This window comes from Amphibalanus amphitrite, unplaced genomic scaffold, assembly GCF_019059575.1.
Source record: "Amphibalanus amphitrite isolate SeventyFive unplaced genomic scaffold, NRLGWU_Aamphi_draft 000310F_arrow, whole genome shotgun sequence".
NCBI lineage: Eukaryota > Metazoa > Arthropoda > Thecostraca > Balanomorpha > Balanidae > Amphibalanus > Amphibalanus amphitrite.
In genome coordinates, this window is record NW_024881805.1 from 241,664 (window position 1) to 247,663 (window position 6,000).

Genomic DNA, 6,000 nt, shown 5'->3' on the forward strand with positions numbered 1-6,000 from the left:
AGAGAGAGAGAGAGAGAGAGAGAGAGAGAGAGAGAGAGAGAGAGAGAGAGAGAGAGAGAGAGAGAGAGAGAGAGAGAGAGAGAGAGAGAGAGAGAGAGAGAGAGAGAGAGAGAGAGAGAGAGAGAGAGAGAGAGAGAGAGAGAGAGAGAGAGAGAGAGAGAGAGAGAGAGAGAGAGACGCTGACGCTGACGCTGATTATTTAGCGTTTAACTCGGGTGAAGTCTTACATGAGCAGATTACGCGCCTGGGGCATTCCACGTCAAATCGAACAAAAATCGGCTGTTTTGCACCTTACCATCAGCGATTTTATTATAAATTTGTGAGCGAGTTCCTGTGTGGCCCCGGACATTACATTGATGTTTTTTTGCACATTCTGACCACAGGTCTTCTAAAGATAGGGCATCAAATGTTTACAAAATGTTGCATCTTTATATTTTTGAACGATCATAACTTTGGTTGTACTTGTTTGATTTGAATGAAATAAACCTTACTGTTTAGGTAATTTCTTAAGCATTTGTTTAGAATTGCACCTACTTAAATATATGACCTTGAAATTTGCTTAACTCTGTTCTTAAGCACGAATATTGAAATAGCAAAAAACACGTCACCTTCGATTTGGCTCATTTTCATATATTTTATTGCCTACCATATTCTTAACAACCTGTGAAAAAATTAGAGTGGGCCATTCATAAGTTTTGAAGAAAATTGCACATATGCAAACGTATGTTAGCATGCGCAGTGGAGGGGGAAGAGCGAATTTCGCCCACCCCTCCTGTTTTTTCGCCAATATCTCATAAGATGAATGCGAAATTAATTATGGCTACCTGTCAAGAATTGAATTGGACATCTCATCGTGCAAGCAATAAGAAAATCGGTTCACAACTGTTCTAGTAATAGCGGTGTAAAGTGAACATACTGTCGCCGCAGCGACGCGGCGACTCGGCAGCCGGCGCCGACCGCTACGCGCCGCCTGAATTGTAGACTGTGCCGGGACGGAACGGAACGGTTCCGTCTTTACATCGCGCTCCCTACCGCTGATTACGTTCGATTCGCGTCAAATTGTGTGAGAAGACTAAGAAATGTACAGGCAATCTTATGGTGAAAGAATTTTGAAAATCGGTTGGTAAACAATTGAAATATGAACGTGTAAACACAAAATTGTGATTGCTGCGTTTCCCGCATCGGCCGAGCCCGCCTTGCAGTCGGCGACATGTTACTCTTAGCAGGCTTAGCTGCCATATTTATTATTGGATTAACTAGAAATTCTCCATACATAATAAAAAATGTATGTTCTTTCGTATAGTGAAGATCAAAAGACGTGAAGATATCGTTGCGTGATAATGTTTTCGTTGAATTTACTTCATGATGCATTTCCACACGGCTCAAAATTCACCGCAAAATACCGTTTGCCTGAGACACTTTTACTATGGAACGTGAATGCTTGACTACGATGACTATGCATTTCCATTCTCGCAGAGTTTGGGATATCACTAATCAGCAATCATTCATTTCAGAAAGTGTACACAAGCCAGCATGTCTTGACTCTGTCTTTCAAGGTCACGCGCGGTTGCTTGATGTTGATGCATGAAAACGGCGTTTGCCGCGAAAGTTATGAATGGCCCACTCCAATTTTTTTTCACAGATGGTTAGGAACATTGTGACGGACATAATATGTAAAAATTAGCCAAATCGAAGGTGACGTGTTTTTTGCTATTTAAATTTTTCTGTTTTAATTCAAGGTCAAAAGCATTTGAAGGTCATTTCAATTTAATTTTATAATTAAAAATCAAAGCCTTATCAATGGCCTATAAGACCCTGTTAATATCATTTTGATACCAGAAAAGGAACCAGAGTTATAGCCATTTAAAAAATTGATGCGTGGCATTTTTCGCTATATTTGATGACCTATATCTCAGCGATACGTTATCAAATTTCGAAAATATTATACGCAACTCAGTTTTGAACCATGCCCAGTCTACCTACAAATTTTCAGAAAAATCGAAGGGGATGACGGATTTCGGTGTTTGATTTGACGTGGAATGCCCCGCCTTTTGCGAATGAATGAACAATGGATGTGTATGTACTATGTAGTGTGTACTGTTAACTGTAATGCTAGGTATATGAGTTAAATATAAGAATTCGTTATCATGCAAAAAAGAATGAAAGTGGAAAAAACGAAAAAAATCAGATCTCTTATAAGGCCTCATAGCTCACGTTTGTCAAAAAAAAAAAAAAAAAACGGAGGCTGCAGTCCGAGGGGCCGCTATCCGTTTTCCTGCATACGTCTGTCCTTGCATCCTTAACTTACCTTGCATCTTCCTTTCGAGATGACGGAAGTTTCCGCTCTGCATTAGGTACGTGATGCGCCCGACCCCTTCCAATGTCAAAAGAGGTTAAATTGATACTGCTAGCATCAGTCACAGTGGTACTTTCATTGATGCTTGAGATGTTCCCTGGAGCAGGCAGCCGTGGTTTGTCCTGCGGCACAGCATACCTTCAGGCGCTCTACACTAGTGCCATCTATTGACAACAGATGTAAACTGACTGGCGCTGTACGGCGGCACAGCATATCTTCAGGCGCCGTACACTGGTGTCATCTAGTGACGGAAGACGTAAACTGCTCGGCGCTAAGGCGGTCCTGCGGTACAACATATCTTCAGGCGTTGTACGCTAGTGCCATCTATTGACAGAAGACGTAAACTGCCCGGCGCGGGGCTGTAGTTTTCCTGCGGTACAGCATATCTTCAGGCGTTGTACGCTAGTGCCATCTATTGACAGTAGACGTAAACTGCCCGGCGCGGGGCCGTAGTTTTCCTGCGGCACATCATACTGCAGGCGCTGTACACCATTGCCATCTATTGACAACAGACGTAAACTGACCGACGCTAAAGACAACGTGCACAGATCTCTCTCCCTCCTTCTCTTTCTCTCCTTCCTCTCTCCCTCCCTCTTTCCCGCGCAAACTGCCTTTCTAAAGCCAATGATGATCAATGATTTATTATAAATTAATCATAAACTCGTCTCGTACTAATTCTTAAAACAGCCTACCCTCTGACTCGCCCATGCATTCGATAGTATTACTTATCCTTTTGTCTGAAACTTATCGTCAAAAGTACAGCAGCAAGTGAAGAAGTTCGCCGTCTATTTTTATCGTGAGAGCCCATTGACGTAGTCTCACTTTTCGCGTTCGAATCGCCACTGACTTCGTCAAGTACTCAGAGCCAGAATAGAAACGATTCCAGGCAAAAAGTCCGAGTCGAGATTCTTTACTCAGTCGGACCCTCCCTCTCGACGATGTCGACGCTCGCCTCTCGAGCCGAGCCAACGTCACCACCGACCCCATCATCGATCGCCGAGAAACGCGGCCGTGACGTCATGATGTGACGTCAGAGCCACTGAGGGGGCTGTGCGGCGGCCAGCGACCGGCGGGGTCGGGGAGGGAGGGGGAGGGTTCTCGACCGGCCGGAGAGGGGGAGGGGCTCTGCCCGACGGCCATAGTTCAGCACCTCCTGGGGAGGGGTAGGAGTGGACGGCGACCAAAATACCACCTCCACACCCGGCGACTGAGCGCCGTCATAACGACTCCACTGGTGGCAGAGGTCAAAAGGTGACCCCGCTGCCGAGTTTTGCCAGCCGTAGCCAACACCAAAACACCACTGACGGGTGATAAATTTTCATGCATCTAATAACGGGCAATGTTTCAATTTGGGTGACATTTACTTATATATTATGGTTTTTCGAAGGTCATATAGTCTACATATGTACATACTAAAAAATAATTGAATAGATCTTCACGCTTGCCTTTTACGATGATTCCTTCCAATGTATCTAAAACTCCGGAATACTGAACTACATAAAGTCGACGGGGAATCTGGTGACAATGGGAAACCCTCACAGACTTCTAGCCCGGAGTTGGACGGTCGGTCCTACTTTGCTGTACCATCTGTACTGGTCGGTCAGATCACACTCCACACTCGGCCGCCGCTCGCCTGTCCATCCTCAGCCCACGCAGCTGTCGGCTGACGCAGCTGTCGGCTGTCGCAGCTGTCGGCTGTCGCAGCTGTCTGCTGTCGCAGCTGTCGGCTGACGCAGCTGTCGGCTGTCGCAGCTGCTGGCTGACACAGCTGCCGGATGTCGCAGCTGTCGGCTGACGCAGCTGTCGGCTGTCGCAGCTGCTGACTGACGCAGCTGCCGGCTGACGCAGCTGCTGGCTGACACAGCTGTCGGCTGTCGCAGCTGCTGACTGACGCAGCTGCTGGCTGACGCAGCTGTCGCCTATCGCAGCTGTCGGCTGTCGCCGGAAATGGCATCGCGCATCACTCGACTAACAAGCATGAGCCAAGGCGCGTGGCAAAGGTCACTCCCAATTAAAGGTCCGGCCCACATGACAGGGGAGACTGCGGGGAAGTTTGTGACGCTCAGGCCCTAGCTCTGATGAGGTTTTTGTGACCTCTGAGAAGGATCTCATTCGCAGTCGGTTGCTGGGCAATATTGCAGCGAGTGTGGTCTGTTGGCTCTTGGTTACAAGCAGAGCCCGTGATGCCGAGAGCTATAAAATGTCTATGACGTCAGCGGTCATTTTGGCTGTGGGCACTTCACTGTCCACCATAGGTCCTTCGGAATGTCACCATCTGGCGAGTATGCACTTATGCCAGTCGATAGGTCGTTCTGCGAGATTAGCAGACTGCCATGGACGGTGGACACTCCCGCACACTCGCGAAGTCGTTGGAGCTTGTACAGCAGCAGGTACTCCGAAGTCCGAGTGCCCTCCGAGTGTACTCCGAAGTCCGAGCTCAGTGATCGCTAAGTGATCGCTGAATTTTTTTTTAAACAATTGCTCAGTTGGTGTGCTATGGCACACGTTTAATTTTTTTGTATATGTACCTAACATTGGGTCACTTGACGTGACTTAGTGACTTGACCTTTTGGGACCTGTGAGCTGCGTCTGAAACTTTCACATGTGCCAAAAAGATGTTTCCAAACTAAAAAAAAAAAAAAAAAACAGTGGCGCGAGATATTGGCTGAAGTGTCTTATAGTTAATGTGCGGCTTCGGCGTATGCCCCGGTGTCGTGAATGACCTTTTGTCCTTTTAACCCGCGCCCTGATGAGGGGATGGCCATTTTGCCACCCCCTGTGGTTTTTCGTGAATAGCGAGAAAACGGCGCGCTAAATTTTCACTACTTTCCCGGACATCGATTTGACACCTTCACACAAAATTGCAAGTCACAGGTCACCTTAGCTCAGGAGTTATTGAGGTCAAACTGAGGTGATGTTCGAGCAAAGATGAGCAAAAAAACATGACATCTTGAAACGCTCACAAAATCTACACTTAACAAGCAATTTCAAAGTTCTTTATATGGTCGTATAGAGATAACACGGCGCTACAAAACTGTTATCTCGGATTTTCAAATTTTTGGGATTTTACCCCCAAAATTAAGAAAGAGTTTTTTTAAAAAAACTAAAAAAATTCCCAAAAATTTTGGACTTTCGAAAAAACGGAATAACTATGATAGTCCCTGCGCTGTTCTACATACATACCAAATTTTAGATCGATACCTTCTTTTTTAGCCAAGTTATAGCAAAAAAAAACTTCAAAATTAATGACATCAAATTTTTGAACTCAATTTTTAGCAATTCTAGACCACGTAGCGCAAAACAAAGACCACCATTAGACTCCCCGTGACAAGCTGCATCGAATCAATGCCCATTTTATGCGAAAATATCAAGTTTGAACTTTGACCTTATTTGACCTGACCTTGACCTGACCTGACCTTCGCCAGAACATAACCTAAACTGACCCCAAAGGCTGCCTGACCCAAATAATCGCATTTGTCATGTAAAATGGACCATAAAACATGCATCACATGATATTTTCATATTTTTACCCTCAGTGACCTGACCTCTGTGACCTGACCTGGTATCAGTGACATCAAATAGAAAAATATGTGTTTTATGGGCAATTATCCATCGATGATTTTTAATGACATGCATTTTACTCG